Below are 16,992 nucleotides of genomic sequence, written 5' to 3'. Positions count from 1 at the left end.
TTGTTTCTCCAAAATAGATCTGAGGCCCGGGTATCATCAGTTGAGGATCAGGGAAGAGGATGTGCCAAAGACAGCTTTCAGGACCAGATATGGGTATTTTGAGTTCCTTGTGATGCCGTTCGGGTTAACCAACGCCCCTGCAGCATTCATGGATCTCATGAATAGAGTGTTTAGTCAGTATCTGGATCACTTCGTTATTGTCTTCATAGATGATATCCTAGTGTATTCCAGGAATGCAGAGGAGCATGCCCATCATCTGAGAATGGTTCTACAGACCTTGAGGGAGCATGGCTTGTATGCCAAGTTCTCCAAGTGTGAGTTCTGGCTGAGGAGCATTTCCTTCTTGGGGCATGTGGTGTCAGAAAATGGTATAGAGGTAGACCCCAAGAAGGTAGAAGCTGTGGCTAACTGGCCTAGACCCACTTCAGTGACGGAGATCAGGAGTTTCTTGGGTTTGGCAGGTTACTACAGGAGGTTCGTTCAGGACTTCTCAAAAATAGCAGCTCCTCTGACCAGGCTAACCAGGAAGAACCAGAAGTTTATGTGGACTGACCAGTGCGAAGAGAGTTTTGAAGAGCTTAAGAAGAGGTTGACTTCAGCACCAGTGTTAGCTCTGCCATCTAGTGATACGGACTTTACAGTCTTTTGTGATGCGTCCTGTGTGGGACTGGGTTGTGTACTAATGCAGAATGAGAAGGTGATTGCTTATGCTTCTAGGCAACTAAAGAAGCATGAGTTGAACTACCCCACACACGACCTTGAGATGGCAGCAGTTATCTTTGCACTCAAGATGTGGAGGCATTACCTCTATGGGGTAAAATGTGAGATCTTCACAGATCATAAGAGCCTGCAGTACATCCTGAGTCAAAGAGATTTGAACTTGAGACAGAGGAGATGGGTAGAGCTGCTAAGTGACTATGATTGCAAGATTCAGTATCATCCGGGTAAGGCGAATGTCGTGGCAGACGCCCTAAGCCGGAAGTCACTAGGTAGTCTATCCCACATCACGGCAGAGAGGAGACCAGTGGTGAAGGAGTTTTACAAGCTCATTGAGGAAGGTCTACAGTTAAAGTTGTCTGGTACAGGTGCTTTAGTTGCTCAGATGAAAGTGACACCTGTGTTTCTGGAGCAAGTGGCTCAGAAACAGCATGAGGACCCAGAGTTAGTGAAGATTGCCAGGACTGTTCAGTCAGGCAAAGACAGCGAGTTCAGATTCGACAACAAGGGGATCCTCCGCTATGGGAGTCGTTTATGTGTACCAGATGACATAGGGCTAAAAGGAGACATTATGAGAGAGGCTCATAATGCAAGATACAGCATTCACCCCGGAGCCACCAAAATGTATCAGGATCTGAAGAAAGTTTATTGGTGGCCAGCTATGAAGAGAGAAGTGGCACAGTTTGTGTCAGCCTGCGAAGTTTGTCAGAGGGTGAAGCTGGAACATCAGAAGCTGGCTGGAATGCTTAACCCGCTACCTATCCCAGAGTGGAAATGGGAGAATATAGCTATGGACTTCGTAGTGGGGTTACCGGCGACATCCAACAGATTGGACTCCATATGGGTGATTGTGGACAGACTCACCAAATCTGCTCACTTCATCCCTGTCAAGAGTGGCTATTCTGTGGACAAGTTGGCGCAGGTGTACGTTGATGAGATAGTCAAACTGAATGGGGTTCCTGTTTCTATTGTGTCAGATAGAGGACCCCAGTTCACCTCCAGGTTTTGGCCGAGTCTGCAGGATGCCATGGGTACCAGATTGGATTTCAGCACTGCCTTCCATCCACAGACAGACGGACAGTCAGAGAGGACCATCCAAACCATAGAAGATATGCTGAGAATGTGTGTGCTGGACTTTGGCGGTTCTTGGAGGCAGCATCTACCTTTGGTGGAGTTTGCCTACAATAACAGCCATCATGCTAGCATTGGGATGGCTCCATATGAAGCTTTATATGGAAGGAAGTGCAGGTCACCTGTTTGCTGGGAAGAAGTTGGAGAAAAGGCCTTGGCAGGGCCTGAGCTAGTAGAGATCACCAGCAGGGTGGTACCCTTAATCAGAGAAAGAATCAAGACTGCTGCAAGCAGACAGAAGAGTTATGCAGACATCCGCAGAAGACTAGTAGAGTTTCAGGAGGGGGATCTGGTATTGCTCAAGGTGTCTCCAATGAAAGGAGTGGTTCGGTTCGGGAAGAAGGGTAAGCTGGCTCCGCGGTACATCGGACCCTTTGAAGTCCTGCAAAGGATTGGGAATGTATCGTACAAGTTGGATTTACCTGCTTCAATGAAGAGAATCCATCCGGTTTTCCATGTTTCTATGTTGAGAAAATTCGTGTCAGATCCGGGCAAGGTTCTTAGTGAGCCTGATGTGGAGATCCAAGAGGATCTCACCTATGTTGAGCAGCCGGTACGGATCCTAGACACCCAGATCAGAAAGCTAAGAAACAAGGAAATCCCGATGGTGAAAGTCCTGTGGAACCACCACAATATGGAAGAATGCACTTGGGAGACACGGGAGTCCATGCTCCGGCAATATCCTCATCTCTTTTAAGGTTAGTCTCTATGTGTTTTATGTTGTATGCCTTACATGTGCTAGTTGAGGAACATTCGGGGACGAATGTTCTTAAGGGGGGGAGAATGTAATACCCGGCTAGACTCCGGTATCGGAATTCCTACCGTCCGGTGGAATCTCGGATGTCGGAAACCTCTAGCAGGGTAAAACCATGTTTTTATGAAATGTTTTAATGTGTTTTATGTTTTAAGCATGAAAGAAAATGAGTTTTTGCATGAAAATAGCATTGGAGGAAAACTCAGGTTCGGCCGCCGAACCTCAAGTTCGGCTGCCGAACATGCATGCGTTGCGGGTGTGCTTTAGGCCCCCGAAAGCATAAGTGAGGGAAGTCCAGGTTCGGCCGCCGAACATGGCATGCATGCGGAGGCACTTTCGGCCCCCGAACGTGGTCTGGCCAGCCACTATAAAAGGGTCCCTTAGCCGAAAACGGGCGAGCTTTTCCCCATTTTCGGCCAAGGTGAGCTCTCCGCCGTCCCTCACCCATGTGTGATGTTCTTCCTCTAAATATTTCAAGATTATCACTTGTTTTAACTTGGTTTTGAAGATTTAAGCTTTTGAGCAAAGTTTTGGAGCTTGGAGGTTCAAGAACCAAATCTCTCCCAACTCCGAGTTTTTGGGTCGTCTCTCTCGATCTTCAAGAGGTAAGAGCCGATCTTAAGCTCGTTTTATGTTTTGAATAAGTTTTATGCAAGATCTATGGGTTAGAATGCATGTTTAGGTTATGGTTATGTTTATGGGTATAAATGTGTGTTCTTGAACAATGTGGATGCTTGATGTGTTGTAGATGGGGTTTATGATGGTTTGAGACCCCTAGGAACATGTATGCTTGCGTTTGTGTGTTGTAGAATAGGTTTGATGCATGTTTGATAAGTTTGGAGGCAAAATGTGCATTGGGAGCCAAGTTTCTGCCCTTTGGCAGAAACCAGGTTCGGCAGCCGAAGGAACTTTCGGCCGCCGAACATGGCTGGGGAGGCAGCCTTTCGGCTGCCGAAGCTTGCCCCCGAAAGGAGACTTTCGTCTCTGTCTGGCAGTTTCGGCCGCCGAAGGTGCCGCCGAACATGCATGAGTTTCGTCTCTGTCTGGGAGTTTCGGCCGCCGAAGGTGCCGCCGAACCTGCCTGACTTTCGGCTCTGGAGGGACTTTCGGCCGCCGAACCTGCCGCCGAAAGTGCCCTGTCCAGGCCTCCTTTGCATGTTTTTCTATGGTTGTTTCATGATGTTTTAGGGGGTTTTTGGGGAGTAGTTTAGAGATATGTTCTAGTATGTTTGGTCCCTCATTTGAGTCCACCTGTGTAGGTTCGGACCCGAGGAACCGAGGACCCCAGCAGTAAGTTCAGCTGCTTTGGTGTTGTCAGAGTCAGCCAGAGGTGAGTGGAACTAAACTTAATCTTTTAAATTAAATGTTTTATCATGTTTCATGCATCATGATTATGCAATAGGATGATTGCATTAGTTTCACGAATATGCCGCATTGCATCGATTGTTGTTGATGTGGGTGAATGTTGGATGACCCAATTAGTCCATGACAGGAAGACCAGGACCCCATTCTACGGCCTGGCACAGAGTAAGGAAAGACCAGGACCCCATTCTACGGCCTGGCATGGTTATGGACTCGAAGACCAGGCGCCCAGAGGAGGCCCTGGGATAATGGTAAGTAATGTATGTATAACAGGAAGACCAGGACCCCATACTACGGCCTGGCACAGAGTTAGCTTGGACTAATTGGTGACAAGTTCGCCCAACCCTTATGTGAATTGTCTGTGTTATGACGCATTTCATAGAGCATAGTGTTAATATGTTTTATAGTCCTACTCACTGGGCTTTTAGCTCACCCCTCTCCCTTTACCCCCAGGCTTGCAGGTACAGTATAGAGCAGGAGTCCGAATAGAGTAAAGAATTCATGTTTATGTAATAGCTAGTAATGGACATGATCATATTGTAATGTAAAGTCTTAATCAGTATAGTTATGTAATGAGATGATGTATATGGATGTTAGTGGTGTGCTTGACCATAGATTGTTGTATCCCTTTTAATACATGATCTTAGAGACTTTTATGATGTTTATGTAACCAACTCAGCATATGTTATGTCACCCATTGGGGACACTGTTGAGATCCCACAGAGGGATCAATGTTATGACAATATTTATGCACAGGTTGAGTTTGGTTGATGTTCATGGAAAGAAAAGTTTTAATTTTTATGTATGTTGTTGATCATGTATGGGATTAAGCAGGTTTTCAGGATGCATGTCAGGCTTGCTACGGGTCCCGGCGGCCTTAAGTCGACCCGGATCCTAGCGCCGGTAGCGGTCCGATTTTCGGTTCGTTACACATTTATTATTTAATCTCCCTATATATATATATATATATATATATATATATATATATATATATATATATATATATATATATATAAAGCCTCCCGGGGTGATGATCTGAGATCCAATTGAATAGGGTTTTACAAGGGTTTTGTGTTACTGAATAAGGCCTTAGCTTTCTGAGGAGGGGACTCCTCTTTTATACATTGTCTTGCTTGCTGGTGACGTGTAAAGGTCTTTCCAGGATTGGGCCACGCGTCTCTGCCATGCGGATTCGGAGGTACTAGGGTATCAGCCGCCTGCTCCATGCGTAACGGCCTCTGATTCTCCTCGTGCGTACGTTCGAGCGGATCTGCCAGGCTGTCTGGTGAATATTACTCCGGATCCTGGGCCGGGCTGAGAGTTGGGCCGGATGCTAAGCCTGAGTGGGGAGGGTCTGCTTCGTGCGGGCCGGGCCGACTTGAGTGAGGAAGATGGGCCGAGCCCGGCCTTGAAGGTTGGATGAGCCAGGCTTGTTATATACATCAGGTATGCGGGCCCCTACGTCGTGGGCCTTGGGCTGTGGTCAAGCCCCTGGTCTGGGGTGAAGGAATCCAGCGGTCATCAATTGCCCCTTCACCTTTTCGGCTGTTTATTGCTCCAACTGCCGAGGGGGTGAATATCAAGAACTATTATGATCGCGTCTGTTCGGGTTCAGGTGTCTTAATAACATCCTTTCATCTTTCAGTCGTTGCGCAGTTTTTGAATTCTATCTGCTCTTTCCTCTTTCTGTCTTTTCTCTATTTTTCTCGTCCTCTGCCGCCTTTACTTTCTTGTCATCATTATCTGGACATCTCCTTTCTTTCCTTTTCTGTGAATATCTTTTAGAAATCTGACATCATTAGCTTAGGGTCTATTGTAGCTCTGCCCCATGCTAAGTCCTCAGGCTCCGAGTATATATCAGTGCCAGCTTTTCTTCATTCTCGGGCCTTCTGTTGAAGCGAGAAATTCTTGTTTTATCTGTGGCAGGTCTATCCGACGCCTTCTTCAAACAGATTGCCTTGCGCCCCAGAGGTTTGTCTCGATTGTGCTCTCATCATCTTAAGGGAGAACTGTTTCTGACTTGTCCCTGTTTTGAAACTTTTGGCAGTTCCTGAGGTAAAAATGGGTCAGTTCAAAATTCTTGAAAATTCAGTGTTACCTCTAAGGCGTCTGGATGGTGCATTGAAGATTCTTCGGATATGGCAGGCGAAGGGCGAGACCATTCAGCAAGCTGCTGAAACTGATTTACCCAGGTCGTCTGGCCGGCCTCCTCCTCTGCTTGTTGTCCGGGCTTCAGGGAAGTTCTGGACTGTTGAGGGGTTCGATCTTACTTTGCCTTTTTCCACAGGGAAACAGGGAATTTCATCGATGCCCCTGTTGTCCTCTTTTGATATAAACGGGAGTGGCGCCGGCGCTCAGCTTGCTGTTCTTTTTGGTGTGAAGTACCAGTATTATTATTCCCTTTGGTGTGAAGTACCAGTATTACGTGAGACTGGGATCTGCTGCACTCAGTCAGGTCTCCAGCGATTTATTCGAATGTGTACTTCGCGATCTCTTCGGGGCCATAGCCTCGAAGACTTATGTTTTTCATGTGTGATGCACGGCCGGCATACCATATCTGAGCTAGTTCGAATGTATCGTGCATCACACTTGGATAACCGGACGTTCGCCCAGGGGAACAGTGAGAAATGCTTATGGGAATCAACTTGTTCAGTTCCCCTGTAATAGCGAGACAGATCTTGGCCTTTTCTGAAAAACTCTCACTCCGAGCTACGAGAAGTCCTCCGAGCTGAAGACTAGAATAGTAGGGTAGGTAATAGTCGTAGATGAGGAAGTATCTGGATATGTAAATTCTTTAAGAATAGTCTTTTATCCCGTAGTGTAGGCCTTTGTAACGTGCTGTAATGTGCTTTTCTTTTAATGAAGCTCTTGTTCTGCTCTCATGCTTAAGCTGTTCTTCTTCTATTATGCGTGAAATACTTTAGATTGCTCGCCTTATCATTTTAACCAACTGAGCTCTGTCCTGCTTTTTTCCGAGCTAATCTAACCTATCTGCGAGCTCTGATGAGTTGAACTCCGGATCCACTTAGTCAACTGGGCCTCCAAGTTTTCGAACTGGACTGTCTGACCGACCTGTGAGCTCGGTCTTTACTTCGATGAATTGAGCTTTGAGTCTCCTTCATCCGATCGGGCTCTCAGGTCATGTTGTCCGAGCTGAATTGACCGACCTGAGAGTTTTGTCTTTGCTTAGTGAAATGAGCTCTGAGTTTCCTTTAGCTAGCCGAGCTCTCAAGTCATGCTGTCTGAGCTGGACTAATCCGACCTCTGAGCTCGGCTTTATATGAGTTGAACTCTAAGCTCTCAGCTTTGTATGACTCCGAGGTGCTTTTGGCGCCTTTTTCCGATCTTCCACCCTTTGTTTAGTAGTGGTAAATCAAATCTTATAACTTTTTAAGTGATGCGTAAGTCTGACCTTTATCATGCTCCCATTTGCTTGTACTTTTAAGTCTTTTCATGACTTGCCCCTCTGTTTCCACGGCATTGACTATAAGTAGTAGGCTAAGTTGCTCTGACTGATGATTTGGGCCTGTATTATGTGAATGGCGAATGGGCTTTTAAATGATGGACTGTCATCGTATACTTGGCCCTTGATAGATGTAGAGAAGCCCAGCGATCATCCTTTTGCCCCTTTACCGTCTGGCCGGTGATTTCCTAACCGTTCGAGAGGGTAAACTTCGAGAACAATTAATGATCGCGCCGCTCCAAGACAAAACTGTTCAGTATCAGCGCTTTGCCTCATAATAGCCTTTCTTTCTTTTCGAATTCTTTCTGTCTTTTGAAGAACTAGCTCTTGGTTGCTCTCTGTCTTCCTGCAATTCCTTCTACGTCTCTTTTTTCATCCCATCGTGTTCTCAGGTACGCTTCCTTGTTCTTTCATGGCAAGTTTAAAGCTTCCTGATGTTTTTGACCTTGAGTCGCATATTACCCCTTCCAACATAGCTAATCACATTTCCCGGAGGCTTTTAGACACTCCGTTGTATCTTATTCGAGCACCTCTTCCGAATGAGAGGATAGTTCTTCCTTACCCTTGCCCACCTGGTTTAGTGGATCCCCAAGGGGTTCGTAGCATAGTGTTTTTCCTGAAGCAGAGAGAATTTGGTCTACCGCTTCCTTTTACCCCTTTCTTTGTTGAGGTGTTTGAATACTTTGGGGTAACTCCTCGAATGTTATCCCCGAATTCCATTTTGTTCATGTCCTGTTTCGAGTCTATTTGTCTGGGTTGGGGTTTCGCCCCTACGGCCTGTCTGTTTGTCACATTTTTCCGCCTGGTTAGGGCGAAGCAAAACTTCTATTACTTTTCCCCCCGTAATGGGCTGTCTCTTCTTACGGGCTACAAGGATTCTATAAAGGGATGGGTAGAGAATTTCCTTGTGGCGGAGTTGAAATTAGGGTCCTGCCGATCATGGGATGTGGACCTAAGGTGGGGGGAGATCTTTCCGGGTTGCAACGATCTGCCCGAATTGAGTCTCATTGAGCAGGTCGGGCTGCTTCGACTGACTTCCGTTGAGAGGAAGTATGATGTCGAGAAATGTATGTTTGCGTCCAACCTTGGGGATATCCGGGACACGGGTATAGTGCTTTGTCCGGCTATTCTGTTTCTTCTTTGCTCATGATATCAGGAAGTATGCTGATTCTTTATAACCTCTTGTTTCTTGCAGCTTCTGAGGTTAGGATGGAGGGCATCAAATTCCCCAAGAATTTTGACCTGTCTCGGGAGAACATGCATGCCATTTTTGACGCCTTTGGGGATGGGCGTTCTGTAACTGAGATTGCTGCAGAGCTAGCTCAGGCCGCTTCCTCCAAGAAGATCAGCCGACCTCCCGTCAAAGCCTCTTCTCGAACTTCCAAGCCGAGCTCTCGCAGCACCAAATCAGCTCGGTCATCTAGCCATGGTGGGTCGAGCTCGACCTCGGCGCCTGCTGAAGGGTTTAAATCCGTTCCAGCCTCTTTAGAGGTCGTGAGGGAAGCATCCCTAGCTGTTGTGGAGCAGACTCCAGCTACTGAACAAGTGGGGCAGGGTGCCGTTCATTCTACTGAGGAGGTGTTAGGGGGGAAATTTAAGTCCCCTGTTGAAGATAAGGAGATTCCTAGGACAGGGATGGAGATCGTCCTCCTGGAGGATCAAAGCCCAGAGGTTTCTGGTGAAGGTGCCCCTGCCCCTGTGAGGACTGAGCCTGAGGGATCTGAGGGTGTCCCCTCAAAAACTGGGGGCAAGCGTCCGACCCCTTCTGGAACGCCTGTCCCATCTCCTTCTCGGAAAAAATCCCGGACTGCTGTGGGTCCTTCCCCACCTCTTCCTCCCATTGGGAAAGGGAAGGGTGTGTCTACCGTTCCTTCGTCGTCCCCTACTGACAACATTCTGGACCTGTCAAGCATTTCCTCGGAGTCTCCGGCCTCCGCTGTTGCCGCACTTCTCCGGGAACGGATGTTCGGCGGGATAACAGAGGCTTCGGATCCTCGTCTTCTGGCCCTGACTGGTCACTTGGCCAGTTCTACCAAGGAGCAGGTGTCCTTCCAATCTCGCTCTCGTGAGGAGCTCGGATCGACGATTGGAGAAATGCTGCTAATGGTAAGTTATTTTTTCACCTTGCTTTTGAGTTTGCTTGGTGTCTTTTCGTGACAATTGTTCTTCCGTCCTAGGTGTTAGGCCTGGTTATGGAGGTGGATGCCCGTGATCTCTCTCTCCGGGAGTCCGTGGACCGCCGGATCGAGGAAGCGCGTCGTGATGAGAACCTGACTGCCACCAGTGACGCGAGGGGCCACCTGGCAGCCGCCCGGGAGCAGATCCAGTCTCTTCGAGTGGAGTTGCATTCTGCCCAGGAGGCCTCTAAAAGGGCTGAGGACAAAGCAATGGAGGCGGCAGAGCATAGCAAATCCCTGGAGTCAGAGCTGTCTCGTACTCGCAGAGTTCTCCAGGAGTCTGATGAGAGGGCAGCTGAAGTGGAGACTCGTTGTGTAGAGGTTGTAAAACAGCTGTCCTCTATGACGATGACCCTTCAGGAGAGAGATGAGGCTGTAAGCCAAAGAGCCGAGATCCAGCGCCAACATGAGGCCTTAAAGGCTGATTTTGAGGGGCTTCAAGCTCACCTGAGTGAGGTGAAGGCTCAGAAGGAAAGTGCCCTAGCCCGGGTGGAAGTCCTTGAGCAGGAATTGGGCACAAGTTCTGAACGTATCAAAGATCTGTCTTCATCGGCTGAAGAGTTCACCCTTCGCCAACAACAGCTAAAGCATGAAGTTAGGTCTTTGGAACGTAAATGTTTAGCCCTGCTTGAGGTGGTAAAGTATGCGGAAGGGAAGGCGCAGCTGAAGCGTGAACAGTATATAGCGGAGTATCAGGAGTCTGATGAGCTGAAGGTTAAAATTGATCAGGCCTGTGAAGCTCATCTTCAGGACTACAAAGACTCTTCTGAGTTTAAGGAATTTGTGGCTGAGGCTTGTGAGGAACACCTTGATGAGTATAAAGCTTCTGGTGATATGAAAAAGGCTATCCTTGAGAAGTCCTACCGTATGTATGTAACTGGCTACAATCGCGGTTTAAGAGAAGCTAGGCAGGCTCCTGATATTCCTTTGGCCGAGCTTCGTAGGCGCGAAGTGGACTCAGATGGCGAGTCAGTGCTATACGGGGAGGATGATTTCCCTTTGCCCCGAGGAGATTCTCGGAGGAACATAGACCAGCCAGCTGAGTCTTCGTCAGAGGAGTCTGAGGTAGGGTCGGAGGAAGATGATCTTGATTCTGAGAAGGACGGCCTCCATCTTAGGTCAGAAGTTGCCCCTACTGTTAATGTTGAGAGCTCTGGCCCCAGGGACACCGAGCTTCCTTCGGGGGTGGCTGTAAATAGAGATAATGCGGGCGAAGGCGTTCTTGCTGATGTAAGTCCTTTAAGGACTATCTATCCTTCTTCTTCGCCGGAGAAATAAATTGTAATAGTTATTAATGAAATATTATTTTCCTTCTTGTTTTTCATATTTCTTGACATTTATCTCTACTCTTCGTATTTGTGATGTAAACTACATCTTTTCATTCAGAAGCTCTGAATTAAGCTTAAGTTGCGAGCTCAGCGCTTAGCTGATAATCTGAGAGATCAGGTCTCGTACCTTTTTAATGACAACTATCATGTCAGTTTTTGGCTTTTAGTCCTGCTTTCTGTGTTGTAATTTCGCATATTTGTTTCAGATAAACTGATTTAGGCTGTAATATAGGCTTTGATTATAGCCTTTTTATTCTCCTAAGGATGTCGTCATTTCTGAGTCCTGCTATGGAGAGAGCTCGGCCTTTCTCTTTGGCCTTCGTACCTTGATCCCTTAAGGATATGAGCCAACCCGAGCTGGGAGCTCGGTCTTGGGTTTTTGTGGACATCGGTCCGGGCTGGGAGCTCGACCTTGAGTATTGTAAGGATATAAGTCCGTTCGAGCTGGGAGCTCGGCATTTTTTTTTTTTTTTTTTTTTTTTTCGGGACGACCTCGGGGCCTCGCCGGTAATTTTTGTTTCCAGGAGATCTTACGGGATCCTATTTTTCTTTGAATTTCCGGGACGACCTCGGGGCCTCGCCGGTAGTTTTTGTTTCCAGGAGATCTTACGGGATCCTGTTTTTTCTTTGAATTTCCGGGACGACCTCGGGGCCTCGCCGGTAGTTTTTGTTTCCAGGAGATCTTACGGGATCCTGTTTTTCTTTGAATTTCCGGGACGACCTCGGGGCCTCGCCGGTAGTTTTTGTTTCCAGGAGATCTTACGGGATCCTGTTTTTCTTTGAATTTCCGGGACGACCTCGGGGCCTCGCCGGTAGTTTTTACAAAATTCAGGCTCATTGGCCTTACTGTCGCTTCGTCATTTTTTGTGCCTAACTGAGGTCTTGTTTGCGAGGGATCTTTCTGAGCCCTGTTCTTTTCTTTATCATGAAAAATGTTTTTTTTCACACAGATAATCATATTGTATAAACAATTTTCATTTATTCACTTTTGTTAAAATACGATGTTTTTTCTTTACAAATATTTCAAGGAAAATACCTTTTTAAGTGCTGGATGTTCCAAGCATGGGGCTCGGGGTTTCCTTGCATATCTTCAATTCGGTATACCCGGGCTTAACCACTTTTGTCACCTTGAATGGACCTTCCCAGGTCGGTGCTAGTTTGCCTGCGGCTGCTCGTTTTCCAGTAGCTTCCAGGTTTCTTAAAGTCAGGTCTCCCACCTTCAAGCTTCTTTCTCTGACCTTTTGATTGTAATATTTTGCCGCTCGTTGTTGATAAGCAACAGTTCGGACTTGGGCTTCTTCCCTAACTTCTTCAAGAGCATCTAGGCTACTCCTTAATTTGTCCCCATTAGCGTTTTCACTAACGAATTGAACTCGATGAGTGGGGATCTGCAACTCAATTGGGACTACAGCCTCTGTGCCATAAGCAAGTGCAAATGGGGTTTCTTGAGTGGGCGCTCTGGGAGTGGTTCGGAGTGCCCATAGAGTGCTATTGAGTTCTTCTGCCCAATTCTCCTTTGCGCCATCCAGCCGTTTCTTTAATCCTTGAAGGATAGCTCTGTTAGTGACTTTTGTTTGACCATTAGTCTGAGGATGAGCCACGGAGGAGAATTTATGCCATATGCCCATGTTCGTCGTGAAGGCTCTGAAAGTGCTGCAGTCAAATTGTCTGCCGTTGTCTGAGATAAGTACTCTTGGTATGCCAAATCTGCAGATGATATGTCCCCATACGAAATCTATCATCTTGCGAGCTGTGATTGTGGCTATTGCTTCTGCCTCTGGCCATTTCGAGAAATATTCCACAGCCACCACTACGAATTTCCTTTGCCCCGTAGTCTTGGGGAAAGGTCCCAGGATGTCAATTCCCCATTGTGAGAAAGGCCATGGACTGGATATGCTTGCTTGAGGAGTGGCAGGGGTCCTGATGGCATTAGCAAATCGCTGACATACGTCACACCTCCGGACAAACTCTTCTGCTTCTTTTTTAACAGTGGGCCAGTTGTAACGACCCGGAAATCCGACCCGTTACCGGCGCTAGGATCCAGATCGGCTTAAGGCCGCCGGGACCCGTAGCAAGCCTACATACCTCCTGTAAACCTGTGGAATCCCATACATAACAACATATACGCGATCTGTAAAAATTTTTCTTTTCTCTTATCCAAGCAAAACCTGTGCATGCACAAAATCATACATAAACCCCACACTGGAGTCCTCATCAAATACTCCAATGGGGTATCATCATCATACATATCAGCTTGGATAATCATGGTCATTAACATCATTACTCAATAAACACTCTGTACATAATGGGGATTCACACACCTCTAGGTCAAGCACTACTATAATCCTCAATACATCATCAAATCATTCATTACATTACATGGTCATAAATACTCGTTACATCATATTCATGTCCACTACTATCTATTACAACATACATGACTTAACTTCACTCTAGCCAACTTCCCGATCTATCCTGTACCTGCAACTCTGGGGATAAAGGGAGTGGGGTGAGCTACTAGAGCCCAGTGAGCAGAATAATAAAACATCAATTTAAATCATGCTTTCATGTATGCGCCATAACACAAACATTTCACAACAAGGATGAACTTGTCACCATTTAGCCCCTATCTTTCTTACTTATACATGCCGGGGGCGTAGAGCCGTAGCAGGCACACCCGGACTACCATAATCAATCATAGTGCCAGGGGCGTAGAGCCGTAGCAGGCACACCTGGACTCACATAGGCTATCATGACATAAAAGGGCTAATGGATCATTCAACATTCATCCACATCAACAACAAGGTATGCAATGCAACATATTCGTGAATTCTAATGCAATCAACCTGATATATCTCATGGCATTCATGATGCGTGAATCATGCTAAAACATTTCATTAATTTGCTTTAAAACTTAAAGTTTATTCCACTCACCTCTGGCTAGCTCTGAAGAGACTCTGAAGCAGCTGGCTCACTGCTGGGGGTCTCGGTTCCTCGGGTCCGAACCTACACATGTGGACTCAAATGAGGGACCAAACATACCTGAATATGACTCTAAAATACTCCCCAAAAACCCCCTAAAACATCCTGAAAACATCACATGAAAACATGCAAGAAATGGCTGAACAGGGCACTTTCGGCGGCAGGTTCGGCGGCCGAAAGTCCCACTGCAGCCGAAAGTCATGCGGGTTCGGCGGCACTTTCGGCGGCCGAACCTCCCAGACAGAGACGAAACTTGAGTTTCGGGGGCAGGCTTCGGCAGCCGAAACTGCCTCCACAAGGGGGTTCGGCGGCCGAAAGTCACTTCGGCGGCCGAACCTGAGTTTCTGCCGAAGGGCAGAAACTTGGTTCCCTTGTGTCCACAGCCTCCAAAACGCCTCAAAACATGCATAAACTTGTTTCTACACATGCATACACATCATACATCGCACCTAGGGGTCTCAAACTATAATATACCCCAACTACAACACTTCAAACAACACATTTCCAACATACATTGTTCAAATCGCAACATAAACCCATAAACCTAACAACAAGCCTAAACATGCATTCTACCCCATCAACTTGCATAAAACTTTCATAAATCATAAAAGAAGTATAGATCGAAGCTTACCTCTTGAAGATCGAGAGGAAGAACGACCCTAGCTCGGAAAAATGGAGGGATTTAGCTCCAAGACTTCCAAGCTCCAAAACTTGTTTCAAAAGCTAAAATCTTCAAAACCAAGGGAAAACAAGTGAAAATCTTGAAAGATTTAGAGGAAGAACATCAAAAAATGGGTGAGGGGCGGCGGAAAGCTCACCTTGGCCAAAAATGGGGAAAAACTCGCCCGTTTTCGGCTAAGGGACCCTTTTATAGTGGCTGGCCAGACCACGTTCGGGGGCCGAAAGTGCCTCCGCATGCATGCAAGGTTCGGCGGCCGAACATGAGGTTCGGCGGCCGAACTTGGACTTCCCTCACTCATGCTTTCGGGGGCCTAACATGCCTCCAAAACACATGCATGTTCGGCGGCCGAACTTGACTTTCGGCGGCCGAACCTGGGTTTTTCTCCAAAGGTTTTTCATGTAAAAATTCATTTAATTTCTTACTTAAAAACATGAAATACATGAAAACATTTCATAAAATCATAGTTTTTACCCTTCTAGAGGTTTCCGACATCCGAGGTCCCACCGGACGGTAGGGATTCCGATACCGGAGTCTAGCCGGGTATTACACCAGTAGTATCCTTGCCTGAATATTTTATTGGCCAATGTCCCTACTCCCTCGTGAGCTCCACATAGGCCTCTATGTATTTCCTCCATTACCTTTGCAGCTTCTTCCGGACTCACACACCGGAGCCATGGGCTGGATTTCCCTTTTCTATATAAAGTTCCCCTTATTACTTGGTAATTGGCAGCTCGAGCTGCTATCTTTTTGGCCTCAACTTTATCTTCGGGGAGTTCGCCCTTCTCCAAGTATTTCAAGTATGGAGTCATCCAAGTTGGGCTCTGCTCCACCTGTAGTACCGTACATATTTTTTTGAAAGCAGGTGTGCTGACATGCTGTATGTAGACTTCATCAGGGAGCTGCTCTAACTCTTCTTTGGTCAGCCGACTAAGCAAGTCTGCCTCCTCATTTTCATCTCGAGGTATCCTCTGAAATCTCGTAAATACTCCTCGGCGCGTGAGGTCGGCTTCCACAGCTTTTACTTTATCAAGGTAACTCTGCATGATGGGATCTCTGGCCTGATATATTCCCGTCACCTGGTTGATCACCAGCTGAGAGTCACTATTTACTTCGAGGTCGGTTACCCCTATTTCCAAAGCTACCAACATTCCGTTCACCAAGGCTTCATATTCGGCCACATTATTAGAAGCTTTGAATTCTAGCCGTAAGGCATAACATACTTTAATGCCCTCCGGCCCCTTGAGTATTATCCCAGCGCCACTGCCCTCAGAGCCTGATGCTCCGTCTACATATAGCTTCCAGCTGGACTCTTGGGAAAGCTCTCCCTCTCCTTCTTTTCTTGGTATCTCCGAAGATGATCCTTCCTTTTCCTCGTTGAATGAGCATTTTGCTATGAAATCAGCCAGCGCTTGAGATTTTATAGCTGTCCGAGGTCGGTACTCCAGACAGTAAGGGCTGATTTCCACGGACCATGCTAACATCCGTCCTGAAGTTTCCGGCCTACGTAGGATCTTCTTTAACGGTTGGTCCGTCATCACAACTCCTTGGTGGCCTTCCAGATAAACTTTGAATTTCCGGACTGCTAACAACAAGGCATACGCCAATTTTTCAATGTTCGAGTATCTGACCTCAGTGTCTCGGAGTACCTTGCTGACGTAGAAAACAGGTTTCTGCTCCCCTTCTTCCACTCTTACTAGTACTGCGCTGACTGCTTGCTCTGAGGCTGCCAAGTACACCAAGAGTTCTTCCCCTTTTACGGGGCTGCTGAGCACGTGAGGTGAGCTGAGGTATTCCTTAAGCTCTGTGAAGGCTTTTTGGCAGTCTTCTGTCCATTCAAAATTCGGGACCTTTCTCAATTTTTTGAAGAATGGCAAACACTTTTCTGCCGACCTTGACATAAATCGATGAAGCGCCACTACTCTCTCGGTTAATCTCTGGACGTCCCTTACACAGGTCGGTTCTGGCATATTCAATATGGCTTCCACTTTCTCCGGATTGGGCTCAATGCCTTTTCCACTCACCATATACCCCAAGAATTTTCCTCCCCTGATGAAGAAAGCGCACTTTGCTGGATTCAGCTTCATCCTGTATTGATCTAACACCCCAAATATCTCCCTTAAATCCGTTATATGTTGTTGAAAAGTTGAACTTTTAACCACCATGTCATCCACATACACTTCTACATTCCTGCCGATCTGATTTTTAAAGATTTTATTCATTAATCGTTGGTAAGTTGCCCCGGCGTTTCTCAATCCGAAGGGCATAGCTCTGTAGCAGTAAGTCCCGTCTTCAGTTATAAATGAGGTCTTCTCTTCATCTGTTTTTTCCATTGGGATTTGGTGGTAACCAGACATGGCATCCAAAGAAGACATATAATCAAAACCAGCCGTTGAGTC

Source organism: Manihot esculenta, chromosome 18 (genome assembly GCF_001659605.2).
Source record: "Manihot esculenta cultivar AM560-2 chromosome 18, M.esculenta_v8, whole genome shotgun sequence".
Lineage (NCBI taxonomy): Eukaryota > Viridiplantae > Streptophyta > Magnoliopsida > Malpighiales > Euphorbiaceae > Manihot > Manihot esculenta.
The sequence above is the reverse complement of the archived record's forward strand: the minus strand, read 5'-3'. Positions refer to the sequence as shown.